At 42.7% G+C, this 26,003-nt stretch overlaps 1 protein-coding gene and 1 long non-coding RNA gene across 10 annotated transcripts in view; one reads left to right on the top strand and one right to left on the bottom strand.

Annotated features, from left to right (window-relative positions):
• The window catches only part of NFIA (nuclear factor I A), a 357,955-nt gene that overhangs the window by 304,570 nt on the left and 27,382 nt on the right, over positions 1 to 26,003 (bottom strand). The gene's annotated exons all lie outside the window — the stretch shown is intronic.
• On the top strand, positions 8,617 to 18,108 carry LOC129209142 (uncharacterized). The gene is made up of 3 exons (XR_008577997.1): positions 8,617 to 8,866; positions 15,228 to 15,352; positions 16,784 to 18,108. It is a non-coding gene; the product is annotated as an uncharacterized LOC129209142 (long non-coding RNA).

Genomic DNA, 26,003 nt, shown 5'->3' with positions numbered 1-26,003 from the left:
TCCTTTTACTTCCTACTTGGGCATATTTCTAGTTAATACTTAGAAATTTTTGACCTACAGGTGAAGTTATGACCTCTAACCATGATCCAGCCCAAGGAGAACAGTGAAAGAACACATCAGCTGGAAGCTGGTCTTGAAACAGAACACAGTTCACCTGAAAATTTTCCCAGGCAGCAATTTGAGAAGATTTAACCCCATTGCAGAACCTTGTAATTCCAGCTCCTAACACTACTGCTTTTTTGCTGGGTGCACTTTTGAAGGAAGGGGCCCAATAACCTAGATTACTAGTGAATATTTCAATCTGACAGCTCACTATCTATCTGACAGCAGTGCTGTGACAACACGTCTGGGTCAGATTCAACACTGTTATGTAAGCCACCAACCAAACCTTTTTTTGAATACATTAAAGGCTGCTTAAGTACAAAACCCACCCATGCAAATCTTAAAATGCAGGGAAATATTTGGCTAAGGAGAGCTTTTGGACACCCCTTTGTGCCCACACATTATAGCAAGCGATCACACTGAGAAACAGCCTCCACAAGAAACTCCTTTGCATTTCTAGCATCCAAGAAATGTAACACATGCCCGAATTCCTCTGGCAAGAGGAACAAACCTCAACTCTGACCTCAGCTGGAAGTTGGCAACGCCAGCTTTGGAAGGGGAAGCTCTGACTGCCGGTACCTTTTGGGTGGAAGCAGGCAGAGGAAGGAAATCAGCTCTGGGAAAAAGTCTGCCTGGACAACACATTCGTTTTTCAGTCTAGAGCATGATATCCAACATTTCTTAAATCACTAGTTTGCATCCAGGACTGGAAATGCCATCTTTGGTTTCCAGGAAAGGGATGAAGGTGGTAGGACTCAAGGTGAGAGACCCCTGTTCCTTTTGGCAGCGCTCTGGTAGGTTTTGGCCAGTGGTACCAGACAGATGGTTGGTGTGATTGGAAGCTCAGCCATTTCTTGGTCGAAATCCTTTCTCAGTGCTTCTGGAGCCCTTCAGCTGCATTTAAGTTCTGACTTGACCGTTTTGAGCTTGATTTAAATAGGGCACTCATAAGCAGAAAGGAAGGTTCTCACAAAGGGCTTCGTAGCACTTTAGGTTGTTTTATATTAGTGCCTTAGAGGCTATCAGTGCAGGCAGTGTTTCATAGCTCCCGAAACAACTTTTCATGTCACTGGTTGATCCTGTGCTATAGCCATTTATCCAAAAGAGCCATCAATCTGTCTTGGGCAGGACTGGGGACATAGTGGAACTGGGAGGGAAACAGCGCTTAGAGGTGCCACCTTCAGAGCTGCGGGTTATGGCAGAGGACTTGGATGCTCTTGGGTTTGAATGGCACGTGGCAGGGCTGGCTCTGGGCCAGGCACCGGGATGGCCTGAGAGACACATCCCTGCTCGGGCAGGGGCTCTCAGCTCCCGATGACATATCACTTATGAGGCATATTTCATGCCCTCAACTGTGGCCTCTCTCACCTGAATATCATGTCAGTGTCACCAGTTCTTGCTGAATTTGGAGCTCAGCAGTTCCTGGGAACTGGAAGCATCTGCCTGGAGGCAGGATATTGCGTATCAGCATCTTGGTTCTTTAGGAGGCTGATTCTCCAAAATCCTGCTGAGCTGTTACCTGAAGGCTTTCATCTGAGAAAGAAAGAAATGCTTTGCACTCCACTCCTAAAGGACTGCTGATCCCTGGGCCACCATGTCAGGTAGCCTAGAACAGCCTGCAACTCTGCCTGTGCTCCCTGGAGGCAATAGCGGAGCTCACAATATGCACAAGACAAGAAGACCAAGGAGAGCAAACTACTCTAGTAGGAAGCATGGGCAGAAAGGGACTTCATGCTGATGAAGTGACCTCGGTACCATGCCATAGTCATTAACAGGACCATCAGCACTGAAAGAAGATCAACCACATTCCCGTGATGTCAAAAGGATGCAGTGACAGGGAGCTCCTCACAGAGGGCACAGATGGACCAATTGTACCAATTTCTCAAGTTAAAGCAGAATTTATCGACTAAGTAGGTCTGTCCTTCCTCTTCTTAAAATGTGACATGGTGACAGATCTTGCATAACTCCATTAGGGCTAGTGGAGGTAATTTGGATTTGCAGACTGCGAATCTAAGGAGACTTTGGCCCCTCTGGTTTTAAATGCTTCAGGAAACCTACACTCCTTATGCAGAAAAAATAGTGAGCACAATACTAAATTTCATCATTTCCTCATCATTCCCTGTGTAAGCAGGCAAAGAAAACACACGTTGTGCTGTTTTAGAAAGGAATACTCTCTTTGGGGCTACCAAGTAAGAACATCATGTTTCGTATATATGATATACAAGGTATTTGATTATTTGTAAAAATCCTTGTGATTCAGCAGCACTGTGGGCTATGTGAATCAGAGGGTGATGTGATGGAATGTTTATTTGAAAGTCTTGTCTCCCCTAGCAGCCCACATAGTCTCTAATCTTCAGCAACCTGCTTCCTCTCTCCCAGAAACAAGGTCTTTCCTGCACAGCCTGGTTCCTGTACTCTGCCGACCTCCCTGCCTTGGATTTTGAGGAGGTTACCCATGGGTGTAAGTGAGATGTATGAGGAGTTAGGTTCAAGTACAAGTCCTCTGACAGGGGTGTAAATTATCTGAGCTATGACTTACAGATATGAAAATACGGTTATTTGTGTTGTAAAATCAGCTACTGCTGCTGATGGTTAAAAAGAAAAACTTACCCATCGCTTGTACCAAGTATCTGCAGTTATACCTGCTTCAGACTGAGAAACGAAAGGCTTTCTGAAGGAGACATTCACAGAGCCATTGATTGTTACAAGAACAAATAGCACCAATGTCTGAACTCCTGTATTACACACACGTCCACATTGATGCCTTTTTAACCTCAAGCCTATCTTTTAGACAATCATTTGCTCCTAGTTTCAACCTAGACAGATGAGCTACTTGTAGGCATCTCCTCTCTCCCAACAGAGGAGGCAAGGAGACCTTGCCTCTGATTTTTAAACGCATAGTTAGCTTTCATTTTTAACGGACATCCAAATTCTTGTACTCCAAGCAAGTGGAATGGATATCAGTACAAAAAGAGGGAAAGATGGAAAAAATAATTTCATTTCTGTACTTTAGTTTCAGTAATTGTATTAGTCATTGCCCCTGTGCAGTCACATACTGCTTTCTATTACCCGCTTCCCTGTACTAGCTGCACTCGTAAGAGTAAGAGGCACAGTGGCCCATGACTTGGTAGGTCAGCATTTTTTATTTCCTTTCAGCTCACTCTAATGAAAAGCACATGCATCCAGTAAATCTTGCCTTTTCCCTTATTAAACCAGTCGATGTTCATTACTGAGGTCTGTGCCTGGCTGGGTGGGAATCAATAAGATGATCCTTTTAATCGCCTTAGTAATCAACAAGCTATTTCTTATTTCAATCTCAGCCCAGTAGTCATTGAAATCCAATGATTTATCTGCATTACACATGCACTCACACACATGCTTACAGACTAGGGAGGTTTTATGTGTGTACGAAAGAGGGAGAGAGAGAGCGAGAGAAAGGCTAAATTTTGCAATACACTTTAAATTATTGTGCCAAAGAAATACCCCCAATTTTATTATTTACTTCCTAGTAACCAGTACACGCATGCCTGAGACGACTGAGTGGGAGTTAGATGATATGCCAGTGCCTGCAATGCAAAGGATGAAACTGCAGAAAATAAAGAGATTTTAATGGGGGCAATGGCCAAGCGGTTCATTATACCTGTCCTAAACCCACCTTCCTGCTTTTTCCTTCTCATTCCCGTTTCTGCCTTATCCAGGCACACAGCAGAGCACTGCCAAGAGTACAGCGTGCTATGAATCAGGCGAGTACAGCTCTGCTGCGTGACTGTGGGCAATTTTTGCCCCTTGGTGCCTCATCTTCCCCAACTGTAAAATGGGGATAGTTAGGCTGATTACCTCCATAAAAGAAGTTCAAAGAAAATTATTGTACAAGTGCATTAGCACTGGATTAATCGTGACTGTGTTTCAGAGATAAAAGCTGCTGTCCCCTGGACTCTTCCTGAGACACACATCTGTCCTATTAGCCTAACCTGCACTACAACAGGCACATTTGGATAACTGCACATTCAGAGCCGGGTGAATCCTGTTTGCACTCTCCTTTACGTGCCTGTATTTTATGGGCCTAAACATAAAAATATTTTAATTTTTCTCTTTTTTTTTTTCTTTGATTCATCCTGAACTTGTGTGTGGAGAAGTCAAGGAAAGGAGCTGGAAGACAGTAGCAATGATGACTGTAGTTTAAAAGGTTCCACAAATGGAGGGTTCACTCACGCAAGCCTTTCTCAGCTGAGAATGATGTTAACAGGGCTGGTTGTCCGAGTAAGGATTGTTTGCACAAGTGAGCTAAGCTGAGTGTTGCACTCCAATGATGTTTCTGTATGAAATTTAGTTTAACTGCCCAATTAAAGTATTTGGGCAGGAATGGCAAAACCCTGACCGTGTTGAAATAAACAGTAAGTCTTCAGCTGATTTTAGTGATTTTACCCCCTATTTTCTTACTGCTGAAAGTAGTATAGTATAAATTATGGAGCATGTTAATAATGAAAAAATGGACATAGGGAATTTTTCCTGCTAATTTATAAAATTTAATTTTGGGAGAACGAAAAATGAGAGGAGAAGGAGGAATAAAATAAAGTCAAAGTGCAAGTGCATCAATTGGAGGCGTCGGAGCATCTTTCAGCTGTGCCTCCTGTTACGTAAGGCTGGGCTGTGTTTGGGCTGCAACCTGACACTGCCCCTTTCTCCCCCAAACAGAGCTTTTTCTCATAAAATTCACTCAGGCACTTCTTCTCAAGTTCTTCATACACTTCTCGCAAGAAAAAAGAAATCATTCATATCGCTCTCAGAGAGTCTCGGATTCTTCAGATATTTTCCATTATAAGCTTTTGGCACCATTATTACCCACAGATCGAGTTACTTTTCTGATCCTCCGTCTTTCATCTAGTAAAAATGGATTATTTCATTATTAGCCTGGAACCGTTACTGTTCACAGAGATCAGGTCTGTATATGAACAATGCCTTCCCCAGTATATTACTGAAAATCCTGTGGCTCTTGTAAGGTTTCCTTTAAACACTAGAACTCTATTTTTTGTAAGATCAACGTGGTCACATAGTCTCTGAAAGGACATTCCTTTTCTCTGAATTCTACAAAAGCTAGATATGGTAGTTTTCAATAGTTTATGGAAGATCTCCACCAGTGTTAATCCTATTACTAGTATGTTTGTGTATACAACATATAGATGTATGTGTGTATATATATTTCCAATGTCTAGGCTAAGATTTATTGTAATTTGACTGTATTGTAACTACTTAATTAACTGTAATTTAATGTTGCTGTTATGTTAATCTGCCAAGGTATTAGAAGAAGCCCAATGAAAATGGCCAGCCTGAGTCACTCTAAAATTTCCTATTTGAATGGTTCAGACAATGGGAAACAATTTTGGCTGCTGTGTTCCCAGTTTCTAATTTTTCAATTCCTCCACTTCCACTGGAAGTGCATCTGTCCACATGCAGATCTTAATTTGAGAAGCAGGGAAGTCTCTGGAAATAAAATGCAGACCCACATCATGAACTGAAGAGGGAATGTTTCCAAGCCGGCGTTAGGAAATAGTCCTGCTCTCCTGTTTTCTGCCCCATTTGCCAGTTTCTACGGTGAAAACCACCCCCAGCATCAGACATCTCACAATTCTGGAGATCTGTGAAATGAGGCAGAAATCTCAATCTTGCAGGACAGTGCAAGACTTTCCTTCGACCCCATGACTGTTCCTCCTCCTCCTCCCTCCGAATCCTTGATGAAGACAGCAGCAGTTGTAAACTCTGATCCCACTGCCTGCATCTCTGCTCCACCTTCTCAGGGCAAACCATCCTCTCATGCCCTCAAAGCATTTTCCTGCAGGAGAGCACTTGTCCTCTGAGAAGTGGGCTAAATCCATCCATTAATTTTAGCAAGGGCCACCAATAATCCTGAGCTGGTGACAATGTCTAGATGCCAGCAACACGGACAGCGGCAAAACAGATGGAATGACAGGTAGAGTGCTCACTTCCCATCCCCACTCCTCTGAGAGAGCTTGAATTCTTTATGTCCTCCATGTGCCTGCTAATTAAAGTGTCTTATCTGTTTAGACTCCATCAGAACCTGTTTTCTACTTAATAGGAGACAAATGGTTTACGTAAGGAGAGTCCTGAGTTAGACACTCGGTTACTACATGAGCAAGGGTGATTTCAACATTTTTAGGATTTATTGTATAATGACCTGTTTCCTTCTGTGTTTAGTTTAATTTAATTGAGCACATTGCTTCTTTTTACTTTCTTGGTACCTCCTTTCTATGTGTGCCATTTCCATCCTCGTTCAAAACCATGCCAATGAGGCAAGAAAAAACAAACATCCCACCATCGATTACAGTTGCCTAGGTTTGGTTCTGAATCTGGAATTTAGCAGGAATCCTCTGTTACGCTGCATTATCGCACAGAGGCAAGCGTAACATCTTTGTGGGATGTAGGCTCTTCCAGACTCTTTGTCCTCCATGGTAATGTCCCAATCACACTGAAGTGCTCCCAAATGTGCGAGGACTATTTAAGCTTTGTAAATGCCGTCCTCCAAAAATCACTCCACATAAATGTTTCATGTCTCTCCTCTGCGATGCACAGGCCCCAAACATTCAGCTGTGAGGGTGTTTATATTTGTGGAACTCTCTTGAACATTTGCTGTGGATTTCAAACAGCTGCTACACTGAAGCACTGGGAATAGTAAGATCATGAATATTCAGGTGAAGCCACTGGAATGAACAGCCGTTAATAGAATAAATGCCTAAACAGTTGTGTAAGGCTTATTAAGACCTATTGGGGCTGAGATAATAAATTCCCTCTTTGACATGTTGCAACTACTGTAGTTTAAACATTTTGGACCACCTCTTCAGAACTGAAAGAAAAAATTATGTTAGTTCTGTGTGATAACACAATGAAACACCTGGAAGGCTTGGCGCTTGTATTAGATTTGGCAGAGAGATTTTAACATGCTAGCTCATCCTCACTTAAAATCATGACACTGTTTATTGTGTTAGTTGTCAAGGTTATCCAAATTACATACAGTCTGGACTGAGCACAGTTATCTCACTAGAGAATATTTTTTTTTCCTATGTTCCCTTCAAGTTTGGAAATAATCAATAATAATATACTTTTGCAATGGAGCAGTAATATGGACAAAACTCTATCACGCAAAAAGGCAAACTAAAGAGAACATTAAAAAAAGAAAAAAAAACCCCACACCACCAAAAAACCCGCATTCAAAGTTGTCTTATCCCACTGTGGAATCCCAATAAAGTTCAGGAAACCTGCACTAGCAGGTTCTGTGCGTTCAGAAAAGCTGGGCATTTCTGCAGTTGACATGCCTGCTACGGGGACACCTGGCTGGTGGCAGTAAGCACAAAGCCCTGGATCTGTGTAGCCGCTCCGAGTCTTGACAGTGGTTAATTGTTGCAGGAGAACTGGCTTTTCCTTTGAATTTAGCTGTCACGTTGCATTATGCTGTGCCGTATTGCCTGGGTCTGGCATACTATGTCACAAAACATAAAATCTGACAGGATGCAGTGTAACTTCTGCAGGTTAAAATTTAAAGGCAAACTCAGTAATATTTGATCAGTTACCTGCTGTCAGTTCAGATAAAGGGCATTTGATCTACAATAGCAGGGCTAACTTGTTAGAAGCAAACTTGCACATGGCAATGCTGTGCTGCACTTGGCTCTGCAGCAGCTCGGAACCGGTGACCGATAGCAGAGCAGCTCAGGTGCACTTTGAACTTTTAAAAATTAACCCATTTCGCTCCTTCTTCGTGTTTTAAGAAAACGATCAAACTATACTGCTATTTACTAGTATCTGTTGGTGACAAGCAGATTCTGGCTAGCTGTTTCAAGAGGAAAATCACAGGTTACCTGAAATATCCAAAAGAATGACTTCATTCCACTGAAATTTGGACAAAACCCCATTTTAACACATTGCACTTTCTGAGGCCTTCCTGCAAGCAGTGATTAGCTGTTCTGATCTGGTTGCACGAGTAATCTCAGATGTGTTTGTTAACTGCCCTCATGTATGCAACATACTGTATAAATCAGCCGTCTGCATGAAAGAGTCAGAAGCTGGTCGGGAAGAAATAAAAGCCCAAATCCGAACATTCCCTTCATCCCTTTCCTTGCACTCCTGTTTTTCTGTGACCTGTTTATCAATATGAGAACCAAAGCTGTTTCGGAAACTTCTGTGTCATGGTTACATTTTGGGAGGAAGGAACAGATGGAATAGATTAATTACTCAAACTATGTTTAAGTAGAAAGGCATTTCTTTCCATGAGTAGCCAAAGGCTAGAAAGAACATACAAGGGACACGGAGAAGTGCCTCAGGACTTCTTGCTTGCTGGAACAGCTTCCCAGTTTAAGACTTGCAGCAGCATAAAGGATCTTTGATTTCAGCTCCTATTAAGAAGTAGGTCAGGAGGTGCCTGATTTGCAGGAAAGCAACTGCTCCCTCCTGCTTGTTAAAAGTAGCCACTGCAAAACATTTAACGCCTGTTATTTTTACCGGGACTCTGGTGTACAATGAATCCAACTGGCTAGTCCTGCAATATGAAAGGAAGCAAGCGTCCCTGCTGCTAGTATCCATCAATGCACGCTCCTGCTCATCAGCAAGTGTCTGCCTAGTACAATGCACCGTCATCTGTCTCCAGTTTTCCAGAGCCTCAGGCGAATACTCATTTCATCACCTCCCCGTTTTTCCTGCTTGGAACAGAAGACTTGCCACCACACTTCTGGCTCCAACGTTGCTAGCTGTGATGAAGGTAGGCCAGACACGCCGCTGCTTTAGAAACTTAACACGACTTTGTTTAACATCAGTATTGATCTTTGACTGGTGATACCACCCTATGTGAAAAAACAAAGCCCACGGTAGCAACTGGTTTAGAAATCATGTTTCGGTAGGTTTAGCATCGCTAAGTCAAGCCTGGGCATTAGCTGCAAAGCTTTTGGCTTGGGTTCAGTTCTCCTGCCTAAGAGCAGATACTTAAGCAAGACACCTTACGTGAGGATTGTGATCATTTTAATATACCTTGCTGGCCAACGGAGAGAAACATGCCCACTTGAATGTAATTTAGCTTACTTTAAGGGCCTGCTTTTTACCACGGACTACAAAGGGGGTCACTGACTGACTTGACTTAGGTACTTGTCAGCTGAGCACCAGGCAGATGAATTCAGGGCCTTCCTCTTGCTGGTTTGGTTTCAAAGGAGCAATTCCCACAAGTAATCACATTTACTAATGAAAATGTGTAATTCCCCCTCTGACAATTTTTAAAGAATGCATTTTAGTGCTGTTTCTATTTTTATTTTCTGTCACGGACAGGAGGGGAAGATGGGCAGGAGTCTGGGACGGAAACAGTTATTTCAAATAACTGAGTCAGGAAAGATTTTGGCCAAGAGGAAGATTTAAATCTAACCCAGATGTAGCTCGCTGGTGTCTGGAACAGGAGAGATGGTCCCAATCATAGAGTAGCACCCAAGGCTGGCTCAGGAAGCAAAGGGATGTCTGTCAGTTGAGGAGAAAACTGTTTGCCTAGCCCCCAGCCAGAGGAAATGTCCTGGGACTGCAGCTGGGCAATGTGGGATCAGGGAAAGGATGGAGCTTTGAAAGCAAATCCTGCTGGCTTCTTTTCTTGTTGGCAGAGGAATAGGGTTGATACAAGTAATACCAGGGTCTGAGGAGGAGGAAGAGTCTTTTACTTATTGCATGGTACCTGAGCGGAGGTCTCTGTGCCCAGGAGTGAGTGGGGACAGTGCACCCTCCCTCCCTGGGACAGCCAGGCGGGGGGACACCATGCCCTGAGCTGAGCTGGCACGGCGTCACGCTGCTGACACAGCCCAGAATAAAACCGGTGCAACCCCTTGCCTCATCATCTCCATCGTCCTGAAACAAGGAGGCAGTTGTGTATCTGAGAGGTATCGCCAAATGCCAGAGGCTGTTTCGGAGATGACAGGTATGCATGCAGCTATACATCCAGGTGTATACGTACAGCACTCCTCATGCAGAGCTCTGGCCAGTGCTCTAAGCTAAGCAACAAGGCTACAAAAATTAAACTCTGAATGAAGCTGAGTTTTCCTCATCAGTGATGGGAAAGCTGACAAATGACAGCACAAGCCAGCACGTGAGAGACAACAGAAATAATGTTATGTAGGACTTTCTATAGGCTTGCCTTTTTTTAAAAGTAGCTTTCTGAGATTGGCTTAAAAAAAATCCCTTTAAATTCACCGTATTTTTCATGTCTTTGCTATGGTTATGAGGAGAGAGAAGGTAGGAAAGCAAGCAAGGAAGCAAGAGAGAGACTGCTTTCCTGGTTATCTTGCAGTAACTCTCGGCGCTAAGTTCTGGAATAAATCTCACAGTACAGAAGACACTATGTTTACTGAAAAAATGCACACTTGGTGGGTTTTAGTCTCAGCAAGACAGATGGAAAAAAAAAGAAAGAAGAAATCACCAGAAGTCTGTTTAGTAAAGCAATATTCAAAAGATCAAAGAAACAACATGTAGATTGTAATGATCATTGTTAGATAATAAACTTTTTGTTGTTATTGTTGTAAATAGGGCTAATGTGCTGAGAACACATGGACTGCAGCTCCCCCTTATGTCATTCTAGTCACCTACTTTTTAAGAAAGTTGAAGTCACGTTGTTCAAATCGCTTGGCTCCAATAGTAACATCTTATCATCAAGTTGATATATAGCAGCCAGGGCCCTGTTGATTTGCAGCTTACGCTGTAAAAATTTTGACCTGGACTCAGAACATCTCAAAGCCTTTGGGTGCCAGGGCTGAGACGTGGGCACGATCTCGTTACAAAACACAGGTTAACAACAATGACAACCAGACTTGCGTTAGAGGTCTTTAGGTGAGGCTGTGTATTTATGTAATAATTCAGCTTGAATTCGATCTTGCATAGAGCTGGATTTCAGTCTTTTCTTACTTTGACGACCTCCATTGGAGGTACAGATCCATGCACAGGGAATTTAAGCCCATGGAGAGTAGGTTTGTTTTACTAGTGGCCTTTCATAGACTTGTTAGGAGTAGTGAACCCTTGGCAGGTTCATCCCAGAGACTGTAAACCATAGCTGTATAATTTTAGGATGGGTATGTGGTTATTGGATTCATAATATTAATTCATTTCTTACTGTGTTTTTCTTTCAAGGGAGGAATTAATGGAAGCAGGATTATTTTCAGAAGGGGGTTCTTTGGGTGATAGCAAGTACATGCTTGCTGGCGAGAGGGTTGTCAGGAGTGAGGACACTGGGTCAGGATCCCAGGGGATGCAGGGGTAACACCCTGGCAGGAAAAATATGGAGCTCATCTAAGTGAAAAACGCTGCTTGTTTGGGAACGAAGAGTATAATGACCCGGGTACAAAGTTCAGGGAATAGATGCGTTGTTACATAGCTCCTAACTTCAGTACGGCCTCTGCACATGCTTCTTTCTGGGGAAGGAGTGAGCGTAAACCTTTGTGTGGTATGCAACACCCTGGGAAATGCCTTGTTTTGCACAATATCCCCACTGCTGATGCCCCTGGGTACTGCATGCCTCACCCAGGCAGGGTCAGCTAAATGTGGTGGTGATTGAGGAGTCTGCAAAAGATACTGCACAGCCTACCGCAGCCACTCCATCAGTAACCACTGATTTTAACAGTTTGCTACCATTGATGTCATCCCAGCACCTATTCCAAATGTGGCAAGTCTCTGGTGCAGTCGTTAGCTAGCACAAAGCCAGCATGCAAAAACCCCGTAGCTGAAAAACCTGCATGATTAAAATAAATAAATAAATACATATATTTCAAATATACTTCAATAATCACATAAGCCTGGCTGTTTTGCCTTTCTCTAGTAAAGGGGAATCCTTGCTTGTTATCTGGGTTCCATGGATACCACAAGCAACTCCAACTTTGTGCCTTTAATGCTTGCACTGTAAAAACGCTGTTTAAATATTCATGCTGACCTTAGAAAGCTATCCACTTGGCCATCTGGAGGACTCCCATACCCCATCCAGTAGTATTTTATTTTGAAGGATATATTCTGATCACACTGACTAGGCTAAATAGACTATTGGTCCATTTGTTTTGTAACTGCCATTTAGTTACCCCTCAGGATGTCAGCTCAATTTATCCGGGTGGAGGTGAATGAATTCTCCAACAGAACTATAGATAAATATGACCAAGTGCGGCGGATGGTTCGTAGGTTACTCATTCCCACTGTCGCTGCTGTGAATGGAAGTGACCTTGTCTGTAACTATCTAACCTTGCACCTTGCGATTCACATGAAAATTCAAAGCAAAACCCTGCCAGGTCAGAAGGAGAACCCAGCCTTGTGTTTAAGAAAAAAAAGAGATTTGCTTGTTAAGGCAGTGCCAGGGCTGTGTACCGTACAGGGACACAGAGTGCATGGTGCTCTGGGCTAATGGGAAAATGAAAGGAGAGGGAAGACACTTAGTTAATTTGAAGTGGAAATGAAAATGAGTGTGTGACATCGGAGAGGGCCAGAAAGAGGAGAAAAAACACCAAAGGCAGAGGCATTGCAATCATGCATGTGGTCTTGCAAGGAAGGGCCAGTTCCTTGGGGCTGCCTGCCTGTGCTGGCTTGGGATGGGAACAGAAAAGGGCCCCAATTTCCTTCCCCAAATTCCAAAAAGGCACTATTTGGAGTAAATGAAGGATCATGGCCATCGTGGTTTTCCAAGGGCAATTCCGCTGTCCAGGGATCTGCAAAGTCACCCGAAACACACGCACTCACCATTTGCTATACACTGTCTTGTCCCTGAGACACTCCACCAGTGTCACTAACGTAAAGTTAGTTGAATTGTTCATGATTAACAATGTTTATCTTGGCCTTTTCTCTCCAGTTTGGGTGTGGGGGCAGTGGAGATGGTGCTATTTGGCTGATTTATTTATGTTAGGAAGGAGGGTGGAGGAAGGGGGCGTATATCCATGGTCACGCTGACTTTTTCAAGCTGCTTTGGAAGAAAGTGCATGCTTAATTTGCATTCAAACTGCATCTCTGGTTCCTATCTCTCAGTAATGCTTGAATAGATTGTGGTGTGTACAAACCTGGCAATAACTCCAAGCTGGACTGTCAAGAGTTAGGAAACACTGCTTAATTCTTTTATTTCATTTTACTTTTTTGGTCTTGGAGAGAATTTTATTCTTTGCTGCTTGATCATTTTCCCTGTGATTCATGTCCTTTCAGGAAATAGTAATTGACAAAAATAAAGCACTTTGGTTGTTATTTAGTGAGCTCCAGCTAAATTCACACAGTCCTGCTTAAGAATCTATGCCCTCCATGCCGCATTTGTTTTAAGCTTCCAGCCTCCTCTAGACAGATTTTTTTCTCCTGTGCAGGCACAAAAGCACTTTAGTCAGCACAAATTTGGAGGTAGAACAAAAAGCCTGTAATAGCATATCTCATGCTGCTATCAATTTTCCACTGGTGGAGCACTCCGGTACATGAAGTCCTTTGTCTACATTCAGAAGTCAGCCTCGGTGACATTACATGACCAACTACAACATTATAGCGTGTTCCACACTGTTTTGAATTGTAATTTAAAAAAAAAAAAAAAAAGAATAAAATAAAAAAGGATGTCTTGGAAAGTGGCCAGGGCATAATGATTTCAATTCTGAAGAAATCCGACAACCAATTACACTAAATTCAACATTTTCATGTACTATAAGTTTAAAATCTCCTCTAATCAAATAGGGAAACCCTTTTTCCCCATTACACTATGGTTTTCGTTACCGGTAGGCCTCTAAAAATCTGTTTCTGCTTAAAAAGAAACCCTGAAAGGTTATATTTACTATATGTACGAAAAAGGGTTGAATCATACAATTATATATTTTAGAATACTAAAGCGATGTAAAAGAGACTAATCATGATCCCAAATTCAATTTTCAAACCTTTAATTGATCCCATCCCAAAGGTAACATTCTATCTTAATTGCCATACTGAAATGGTTGCAATTACGTAAAATAAAACTATTCATTGGTAACTGGAAAAAGTCTTCTCATTAAGCACATGACGGCCAGCCTTGAAAACAGTTGATTGCAAAAGGATGCAACCACTTTGCTTATATTTCCTTTTCTGGTTAAACTCTCCTTCACATATGTTGAGTTGGTTCCAAAAAACCACACACGCACAATAGCAAATTGAAGATAGTGTCTGTGCTCTGTGCACCTTCCTTGGGCAAAGCAGCTACCTTGTAGGAGGGAAGAAAGGGCTAGAAGGTCAAGTGTCCTTGTCTGCTGGCAGATGCCAGTGAGTGGAGCACACTGTGCCGTCTACAAGCTGCTCTGTGAGAAGGAAGCTCCTCTGGAGATGCTTTGAACCCTGCTCTGAGCAAACTCAGGAGATAATAAGGGAGAATCCCCAGTTAAAATTGGCAGTTGCGCTATGGAGTACACCTAGGTAGTTGTGCTTTTATAGCAGGACTGGGAAAGGTTGGTGTCTTGTCTGTTCGCGTGTTTGAAAACCAAAGTAAAAGCAAAGGAAACGTGGTTTTCTGGAGATGAAAGTAGACGTTGGTGAAGCAAGAAGACTTGCAGCTTTTTATTATTGCCAAGAGAGGCTGAGCCACTCTCAATTTGATATCAACACCTGTGTCACTTGGAACGCTGCCTCACTGGATGCAGATATCATGTAAATAGCTACGAGGTGTTTATGCATTACTACTACTCTTATTATTCAAATTCTGTAAGATATAACTGTCTAGCAGAGACAAGCACATCCGTAAGAGTTCACTAGAACTAGGAACAAGGCACAAGACATTCAGCTGTGATGTCAGTGGATCACTGGGACAAACTATTGCAGAGATGAGAAGAACATCTCTTTCTTTTTTCCTTTGATCTCATCTCAACAAAACTGGATGCCTTTCCAGAAGTTAGTCTCCAGTCGAGCATACATCACTCTCCTCCACTTGGGAATAAAAGGATGAATGTCTTACAGTCTGTGGCATACAAGAGGTCAGACTAGACGATCAAAAGCTCTGGCCTTAAATACCTAACAGAAACATCTTCCAAGTAACTCTCCAAGTAAATCCATCACATCATAGAAATATTGAAAATAATCCCCTTCTACAACACTGAAAGTTTCCATGGTGAGTGCATAATCTCTCTGTTCTGGTGCAGGTTTAGAGCTCTGTTGTACTTGGAACTGTATAAACTCAGTGAAAGGACAGTCCCTATCCCAAAGAGCTCATGTCTGAGTGGAAGATGTGATGCAGAGTTGATACAAACAGATGGGGAAGCACAAGGTAAGATTGAAATGATTATGTGTTTAATAAGCATCAACTGCAGCACGCCAGCTGTAGCTTCTCAGTCAAATTCTTGTATGTACAGATTAAATAAGTGCTCTGGTTCTATACCAGCAAATTTCAGAATGCAGAATAGGTCACTGCATATGCCCATCCCTTGAATTGATATGCATGCATCTATCTATGCTACATGTGCTTATTATGGTCACAGAAAATAGATCCTTTAAACATCTAGGAGATATAGTTGAAGGGATGTAGGTGCCTGAAAGTTAGCTATCAGAACCTAGGTTTCTGTTGCCCTTTAACAAGAGGACTTAGATGTCCAATGGGACTTAGCTGTCCAAGTCATTCAGGCATGCCAGTGCAAGCCAAATATCGCCTATATATATCTTTAAACATCTGAGCCTTTGAATTGCAGTGCTATGTAGTGATGAATAAATGCCTACTTGGACATAGAACAAAGATATTTGACTAGCTGAATAGGCAGCATTTGAATTGTATGGAACATACAGATACTCTGCTAAATGAATGGCTGTTCACTCGCTTGATCAATAGAAAAAAATTGCTCTTTCTCTTTCTGAGCACACAGTATTTGCAGTAAGGAGGACATGTATATAAAACCAAAAATCTATTTCACAAGCACTTGAGCAGACTTGTGAAAATAGAACCAGTGCATCATTTTGCTCATGGAATCTTAAGTAGTGATTTAGACAGAAATCATTGCTAGTCCTGCAGCCATTTGGGATCCACACTTGTCCTGAAGCGTGCAGGCTGGTAAAGCAGGATTCCAAGCCTGACCTACTTTTGTCCCTACCCGTTCCATCAGACCTCAATCCTAGTCCTGCATTCAGTCTGGAAAACTGTTGTGAATACAAATGATTCCAGGCATTGCTAATAGACTCAGAAGGAGACCGAGTTCAGTATTTACTTGAACCCAGCACACTTGGGAAATTCAGGGACTTTGAGGTCACACAAAATTATTCCTCTAGCAAAATCAATGCAGTTTTTGTGTAAATCAGCTTTGGAACAGCTTCAGGTTTCTGTGGAGGATTACTCTTCACTCAAAGAGATGGTACAAAAATTAGTATCTGAAACTTTCCCAAACTTTACTAAAATAGAAATGAAAGGCCATATTCTTAGCTAGCATAAGCTGGTGCAGATCAGCTATATGACAATTACCATGTAGATCAGCAAGGTTTGCATTTATTTAGCTGGCTGACCCACCTCTCCTATTGATCATTTTGGCAGCTGAAATCATCACGATATAGTTTTGTCTGATGTAAAAAGAAAACAAATGAAATATCAACAACTTTAAATACAACAAAACTGCCTATCATTATTCAGTTTTGTTTCAGAGCACTTCTAAGAAATGTCCGAGCTGTCAATGTCGTGGGATTTGAACATCTTTACAGCTTTGGATTTCTCCTCTAGCACAGGGAAGCCTTCCTTTGGATAGTGGGGGAAGTCTTTGCTATCAGCGCCCTTGGACCTAATGTCACTTACAGATGAGACAGCTGAGCCAGCGCCAAAGCAGGATTGAATGAAGATGTGCCCTTGTGAAGAGGTAGGGGTTGTCTAAACTTCTATTTCTTTTGATGTCTGATTCAAACTGGTCTAATTTGGGTAATACGCTTGCCTTCTCTGCTAGGTGGCTGTTTGCTGTATCATTTTCATCAGGTAGAGACTTTTATGACAGTTTGTTACCTCATATCAACTGCAACCAAAATGTGCAAAGCTCAGCCTGAGCAAATGAGAGGGGAAACAAGGAATGCTGGTTGAGCATGGAGCAAGGTGCTTGACTTCATTTCTGTTCAAGTTAGGATTTGGTAGGCAATGTCTACTGAATGAGGACCTGCAAAGAGACCAGATGCTGTCTTGTAACAGAGAAAGGACTTTGGTTTTCATTTCAGTCCACTGGTAAAAATGCCTAAACTGGAACCCTTGCAATTCGAATTTTTATCACCTGACTGAAGTTTTAGTAAGTTTAGTAACTGACACATTGGACTGTGTTTCACTGCTTTCATCCTTCACCAGTTCTGTCCTTCTTCAGCTATCATCAACAGAAGTACAGGGGGAAAAAACATAACCAAGGAAGACAGAGAAGAGACGGTGGTGCAGATTCGCTGAGCAGCCTCAGATGTAGCGATGCAGGACTGGAAGAGCGGGCCTGCTGTGTGGATGCAGCTGTAAACATAACACAATGAGTGAAAGCACTAATGCACTACACTTCTATGGAACATTTGCCCACAGACACTATTAATCCCAGATAAATGGAAGAGGGTCGGAAGCAGCAAGTGACTTAGTGAGAGTAGCTGTGGGTGGCGAAGCAGAGGACTGTCCTGCTTCCCAGAGGCAGTGTAGGAAGTCAGTACAGAGCTGGGGCTAGACCTCGGCTACCCTAATTCTCACCCTCCTTGTCTAACTGCTGTGCAATGCCAAGTCTTTCATCTTAAACCTTCCTCAGTTGTCTCAAAAGTGCAATCTGATAACACTGCTATGGAAACTTCGGACCTGTATGGGGTCATTAGATAACCCCCCACATAATAAGGGAGATATTTATGTCCTTTCAGTACAAAGAAAGTTAATAATCATCATTAGAAACACCATGAAACAAGAGCATACAAAGCAGAGTTAGCTCTACTTGGAGTGTAAATTGCATAGTACTCCAAGATGAACGAATGCATGTTGTATTCTTTTCATGGTTATATTTAAATCTGTGTTTTCTTTAATTTAAATCTGCTCTATAAAGATCTCAGCAATTTGAAACAAAACTATCCTTTAAAAAAAGAAAAAAAATGACATGATAGCATCCTTCATGCCAGGCTGGCCCTGTTGTGATTTTACATTGAGGGTGCATTTTAATTGATGAAATGTGCTACACAGCACAACTTGAAAAAGTAACAACCTTTAGTTACCATTTGGAAATGTGATGGAGGTGCCAGAAGTTAAACTCTTAGGACTAAATGAAATAACAGAAGCTCCCTATCCTTTCTTGAAGACGCTCATTAGTTTTCACTTTCTCACATTCTGTTTGCCATGGATTTCATCCAAGAATGACGGATGTAGAGTTATTAAGCAAGTGATAGTTTCAAAACTCCAAGTGTCAGTGCTCAATGTGGAAGCTCAGTTACCTTGCAGAGGACAAGAGGCTTAAGTACCCGTACCCCGGTGCTGGCATCATCACAGAGGGAATGATCACATGGAAAGGTACTGTCAGAGCAGTCTGAGAGACGCAAGTCAGTTATAGGAATGTCTGAGGAATAATCTGGCATTTGAATGCTTCAGCACACACAGGAAGGAGTATTAATATGCAGAAGGCAATGAACAAGCACCTTTTCTTAAATTCAGTCCAGGGCTGGGATGCAGGGATATCTCAAATACTATAAGGCCTCTTTGATGGAAGTGGGAAATCACTAAGGTTTCTGGTCATGGGCTTAGAAGAGAAACCTGCCCGTACAGGTCACTCCTGTGGGCCTGCTGACCAGCCATGGTCCATGGGACACGCTCCATGGGCAGGGTACATAAGGCTCCACTAAATGTTCTTCACCTCTGGAGAACAGGGAGGGCAAAGCAGTACCTCAGCGCCTGGCCTTCTCTGACTGGGAAACAGAAAAGCAAAAAGGTGTGATCTCTCCCCTTTTTACCTTCCTGTCCTGGTTTCAGCTGGGATAGAGTTAAATTTCTTTCTCGTATCCGGTACAGTGCTGTGTTTTTGATTTAGTGTGAGAATAATGTTGATAACACAGTGATGATTTAGTTGTTGCTGGGTAGTTGTAGTGTCTACACTAAGTCAAGGACTTTTTGGCTTCTCATGCCCTGCCACGTGCACAAGAAGCTGGGAGAGCACAGCCAGGACACCTTACCCAGACTGGCCAAAGGAATATTCCCTGCCTTATAGCATCATGCTCTGGATATAACTGGGAAGGTAGCTGGGAGGCAGGATCACTGCTTGGAAACAGACTGGGCATCAGACTGATTTTTCTGCATGTGGTGAGCAATTGCATTTGTACATCTATTATCGTCATCATCATCATCATCATTATTATCATCTTCCTTTGTTATCCTATTAAACTGTCTTTATCTCAACCCATGAGTTTTTTTCCCATTCTCCTCCCCATCCCCTTGGTGCGGGAGGGGTGAATGAGCGGCTGCCTGGTGCATAGCTGCCAGCTGGGGTTAAACCATGACACTTCCAAGTGACAACACTGCCACACCTCCCTCCTTTTCCAAAGATTTATCCCTCCCCAGCCCAAGATGGACATTTCATCTGGCCACATGCTGACACTCTGAATGAGCCAAGCCCATGTGTCAAGCTAGACCCAACCCAATCCTGTTTGGGTTTTTCTATTGCTTTTCCTCATGCTTTTGCATTTGATGATTTTGCTCACAAACTAAAGCGGAAGCAAAAAATAACACTGGAAAAAGCTGGTTATGTAGGGTTTTTTCTGTCCTAGATGCAGTAAAAACCTAACAGGGGTCTGAGTGAAAAGCCTGTTGAGCAGTTTCTTATTTGATTTCCAGGCTCAAGTGACTTGATGTGTGTCAGCCTGAATCACACCCCTTGGCTCTGGAAGTCTACCTAGTCCTGGCTGGCAGATTGTTTCATATTCCACACCTGGAAGCCAACAGGGTCATACCCAGAACCAAAGCCTGAACTCTCCTTCTGTAAGTGTTTCTCTGTTTAAACTACAAGAATCAGCCTTATTTGTAAAGATTTTATTTTACTTTCGAGTTAACTTAGAGACTCATTGTTAATGTCCAGCCTGGCAGTGGTTTAGACTGGCAGAAACCTTTCAGAGTAGTGATTTCTGTTGTTGTCAGCTATAGAAAGGCTTGCAAGAATTGTGTGCGAGTGGAGCCTGGTTTTCAGTTTGTTTCAGCCAAACAGCTCAATTTTAAATCTCTATCCACAGCACCAATACACCATTTCTTTCATCTCCTTTTAATTCTGTTTTACACAAACAATTTGCACCTGTATTTCCTATATTCGAGCATCCCGTTCAGCTTCCTTTTCCAAGACTGCTGAAGTGGTGAAAATCTATTTTTGTAACATTGTCTTCTAAGGAATTATATTTGGGCACCATAATTCAAGGGATGATATAGATTAATTCAAGATATGTCAGAGGAAAACAAGAAGAATTATTGGAGTGGTAGATAACATGACCTGGCTAAGGATGGGAGAAGGATTTATTTCTTCCCTCTCTGTAGCTTCCTTATTTCATATTTGCAGGCCTTTCCCCTGTTTCCTGTAGAACACCTCTTTTTGAGATCCCAGCATCCAATGTGGATGAGAAGCACTGGGAACTGCAGGGAGACTTTGGGGTTTGAACATCCTCTGTGAAGCACTGAAATCAGTTGTCTCCAGAGGTCACGGATTATTCATCACTGAAGGTCCTGACAACATCAGAAAGCTGAGCCTGCTTTTGGATAGCTGAATGTACTAGGTGACCTCTTGGGCTTTTTTCCAGCAAAATTAATGGCAAATCCAGAGGAATTTTTCCCCCTTGAAGCTAGAATACTGTGACATTTGCTGCTAGGCTGAGTAGAGGACCCTTTCAGAGATCTTTTCTGGAGGTAAAAAAAAATAACTTAAGCCTATTCAATGGTGTCCTGCATATGAGTTAGTAACTAGTCCCTATTCCCACTCCCTGGAGATTTTAAAGCCCTCTTGCAGCAGATACTATGATCTGGCAGTTCTCAGCCTTGGCTTTTGTTGCAGCTTTCCCACTCCCTCTGATCCTGTTGTCTTGATCACATCCTCAGGCACCCATTGCTAGGCCTTTTCTCTTTGGATTCATGCCTGCATCTCAAACTCATCACTATCCTTTCCCATGGGTTTACTGTCAGATCCTCTGTGTACACAGTCATCTTTCATCGAGGACTTAGACTGTCTCAATTTGTCTCATGCTCTCCAGCATATTTTGGGCAGCCCTGATTGTATTCTCCAAATACATATTTTGCTGGAAGTCCACACATTTATTCTTTACTGTTTTTAGTCTCCCTGTAACCTTAATTAGAAATGTAATTAGATGATGGCCACTGTTCCTTGGGAGCTCCCAAGCATGCACTAATTTATAGCCCACCATTACTTCAGAACAAGTCATAGAAAAATCCATTTGCTGTAACAGCTGTTGCAGGGCATGGATGGGAAAGAAGGTGGCAGGCCATTTCTAGAAAGGTCCAGAAGAAAATGAGTGTGATTGAACTGTCTGAATGTAATAGAGTGCCTTCAGAAATGGATGAGGGCTGATTTATCTCTGCTCTACCAATTATACCATTATAATTCTTGCCAGTAAGAATTTTTAACATACGGTTTGCTGCTGGGTTCATGAAAACAGGGCTGGTCCGGACCCTGAGAGATCCCCTGTGAGATCCTCTGTCCAAAAGCAGGCTTGTTCCTGGCAGAGGTTTGTCTAGCGTATTCTTTAGCATGCTCTGTTACAGCCACCTGGGCATGTCCTAAGGAGGTTTTTTTTTTGAATGAAAGACAAGACAGCAAGGTCTGGAACAAGAACAGGAGAAGCAATAACATCCTATTGAGAGTTAATTTGAGAGCTTCCAGTGGCACGTTCTTGATAGTCGTATGAGATGGGGCAGAGTAGTAAGAGTGGTCTGCACCAGAGTTATGAAAACAGATGTGGAAGAGAGAATTTCTGTCCCAAAGAGCTGATGGAAGTGATAAGCAAGTTGTGTATCCATTTCAGGTCGAGTTTTTTTTTAGGCTTTATGATTTGATTTTATTTAACCCAAATTAGTTTGTCCATCTTTCTTTAATATTATTCAGGATTACAGGAAAGAAAAGCTTTGCAATGGCAGATTTTATTGAAAGTTGCTAAATGTGGGCTGCAGAGTAATGCACTGATCTGCCTTGGTCCATGGTAGGATCATGTCTGCCAGTTTACCAGTTTAGTATGAGTCTGGGCTAACACTGATACCCTCAGACTGAATGTAGATGCAGATCCAGTTCTAACCCTGTTGTCATGCCCAGCTTCCATATATGAAACTTGTCATCCCATGGCTAGCTTTAAGATAATATAAATTTAAAAACAGCTCACTAACATCTTCACTACCAGCATTATTTCCACTGTATAGGTGAGACAGAGTGGATGGAAGGACCTCTTTCAACTTCTGTTGAAATACATGGAAAAACTCACGCTGACTTCATAAGAAGTTAGATCAAGTTCCAAGACTGCATGTCAACATTTTTCTGACTGGTCCTGGCTCTGCACAGGGGCCCCCTACATCATGTTACATTCCTTCGCAGAAAAAAGGATGTGGTAATTTTTTACTCTTCCTGAGACAGCTCTCTTTGGAAATCACATTTGTTTTCTCTGTAAGTGCCAGAAAGAAATGGATGTGAAAAGCTCAACAGTCAACCCTAAACTGCCTTTTATGCTGGCATCATTTTTTGGAGGGGGGAGGGAGTGTGCATGCACATGCACTCACAGCTAAGGTCTTAATTCTATCTCCAGATGCTGTGCATAATCTAGAGGTTTATCTTAATGAATTATTTCTGTTATTACTGCAGGCAAAGTGAGATTTAATTTGATGTGTGATATATCCCTGGATTAACTACCCTTTGGTTTTATTTGCTCCATAATGGTGAATTTTTGTTTATAGACCCATTTTGTAATTACATCCCTGAGCTCAGAGGGTCTATGGCAATACTGCTCCATCCTATAGGAAATCAGGATCCAATTCCCTTCCTCCAGTCCTGTTGTCAGCTGTGGCTAAAACAGAAGCTGCACAACATGATGTTCACCATTTTGTCTTGCTTAATAGCAACTTTACAGGACAAAGTACATTGAACCGAGACCCTCCTTGGCTGAAAAGACTGTGATTACCACTTGAGAGGTGTATGCAGAGTGGCAGAGAAGCTTCACCTTGAAAAATGACAGCAATGTGTTATAACGAGTACCAGGAACAACCAGTGGAGTCCTTCATGATACCAACATGCTGAAAGTGTTGTGACACCACAGAGGCTCCGAGGGTGGTACAGGGAGCTGTGAGGCATGGGAGCGTGTGGAGCAGAGGTTCATTAATTCCTTGTTTCCCCACTGACCTCCTCTCAGTGGGAAGCCAAGCCTTCACCCCGTGCTGAAAGATGCACTGCAGGCTGGCAGTCACGGCACTGGGACACTCTTCTCCCTTCCTCCCTTGAAGCTCTGGAGTTCCTACTCCATCCAACCCAGCACAACCCCTTCCCTCATCTTCTACCCAGGCTGTTTAGGACAAACATATCTGCGCTGGTTCATATTCAAAACATCTCTTTAGCACTTTCCTTGCAATACCACCAGTTATCAGAAGAGAAAGAGAAGCCTGCCCCAAATCCAGCTTATCTATGCCCCTGGTGCTGGTGTGGCAAAGCCATGGGGGTACGAGCCAGGAGATAGGCAGTGGCACAGAGGGTTGAGATCTCACTGTGGCTCTGTAGAGAGCAGAACACGGCGCTGCGGTTACGGAAGCCGTGACAGCACCCGTACCTAATCCCCTGGTAACATATGGTATTGCATACACACAGAATCGTGTTTCATTGCAATCATAGTGATCTTAATTAGTACTACTTATAACAACAGAAGTCAGCGTAAGTACCAAGACAAGTAAGTGGAAGCAAACAAATCCATCTGGGCATTAGTATGGCCCTTAGAAAGGGTGGGGGTTTTTGACTTTTGAGTCAAAGCAGTGTTGCCTCTAAGTCATATACTCCAGCTTGACCCTTCAGTCACGAGCACGCACTCAGCTTGCTGCGAGCATGGACTGACCTCCTCCTTCCTTGGTGACCCACGCTGGAGCAGTAGAGCTTTGCTCCCACGGAAGCCCGGCATGATGGAGCACCCCATGACTGCCCTGGAGTGGGGACCTCCGCGGGACAAGCCAGCAACTATGAAGTTCAAACAGAAGGTCATGCTTTTCAGGGAGGAAGGTGCTGTGTTCAATGCCTATTCAAAGAGAGTCACACTGAAAAATATGGATATTTTCTAGGTATATATCATGCTGAAGACAAAATATTTTTTTATTAGCAGACAAGAGTGTTTGAGGCCATTAACTGCACCAAGCCAAAGCCTCCCGTTCATAAAGAGTGCCTGCAGATTTACGTTATATGGCATGTATTTGTAATTGCTCCTGACGTGTCAGTTCTCATACACTTCCATTAAAAGTTTATGTCCACCTATTTTTTTCTTTTTTTTTTCCAGCTAATAAAATTAAATGTTGGAAAGCCAAAGTGAAAAAATAAATATGTCAGAGTCTTGCTTGGACTAGTACAAGATGGGATATTCAGAGCTGACACCAAAGCTGTCTTCAAAATCACCTACTGTTCAGAGAGCAGTGTACTAACACTCAGCTTCCTGCCTTTTCCCAGTTAAAACCAAACCTGTGGTGTTGTTTTACTGCCTTGGGAGTGTGAATTTCAAACGGCCCTTAAGGGTGGAAAGTGATTTAAAAATATTTTTCTAAGAAACCCCAAGACACAAGCAGCATTTTTATGAGTGAAAAACTAGGAGTATGTGTCAACATTTGCAAACATATCTGAGGGATGCAAGCAACATAAATCCTAGGACTTTAAAGTTGTCATGAGGCCAAAGCCTTGTTTCCTTTATCCATATGAGTAGTCTTGCTCGAGTCAATGACTTGAAACGTTTTTTGTAAATAAAAGGAGAAAGACTTAGCCTGAAGTCTACAGAAAATAATATGAACAATCTTTCTTCCCCTCCGGGAGGAGAAGCCAAGCATTCCTTGGCTTGACCTGTCCCTGCACAGCCCGTGGGGCAGGATCCACCATGCCTGTTGCTCTGAGTACCAAGTTCCCTCATCCCAGCTCCGCATGCGGCTCCTGGTTGCCCTGCATCACGCTGGTGCTGCAGGGTTTTGTGGCTATTGCCAGCTGCCCGGCTCCGTGCGCTGGTACACTGCGTTCAGGGCGCTGCCCCTTCTCTGCCCCTTCACTGTCGGTTTGCAGGGAAGGCAGCGCTGGGATCCTCCACCTGTTCCTGCTCCAGGGCTTGAGTGAAGAGGACTATGGACTGGAGGGGAGGAGAGCAGCAGGACAAAGGCTTACCACACTTCACCTTTTGCTGCACGTTGAAGTGAGGACTTGGCGCTGTCAAGCCCTTGCAGCATCGGCTTTGTTTTTTAAGGCCAGAAAGGACCATTACGATAATCCAGTTTGACCTCATCTGCTACTGAAAGGGACTGAGGAACCAATAACACCCTCAAGAAATTAAACAGAGCTTGCACAGATTTTAAAAGCTACCATAGAGCATTTATGCTGATAATTATAGCCCTGCTACAAATTTCTGGAGAAAAAAGGTTGTTTTTCTTTTGTTTTCCATTCTAGAGTACTTTTTTTTTTTGCAAGAAGTGGATGCTACTTCTGCTACTCGCGTTCTACTGTAGTAGGTCATTTACTGATCCTTTTTTCTATGCTAATAAGGTACAATAAATTTAACACCACTAAAGAAACTATAAAGACTTGAAGACCATTATTACAGATTTTGTATGTGCAGTGAAAGGCAAATTGTTTGCAGCTATTATTGATCGGGAAAGGCTGAGTTAATGTAATTGCAGAACATAAAAGGAGGAAATATAATAAAAAATAAAATTAATATACCAGTCACAGAATCTGAACTCAAAAAGCCAATAAAAGACATGT

This window comes from Grus americana, chromosome 8 (genome assembly GCF_028858705.1).
Source record: "Grus americana isolate bGruAme1 chromosome 8, bGruAme1.mat, whole genome shotgun sequence".
In the NCBI taxonomy this organism is placed as follows: domain Eukaryota; kingdom Metazoa; phylum Chordata; class Aves; order Gruiformes; family Gruidae; genus Grus; species Grus americana.
This window is presented reverse-complemented; position numbering and strand designations above follow the sequence as displayed.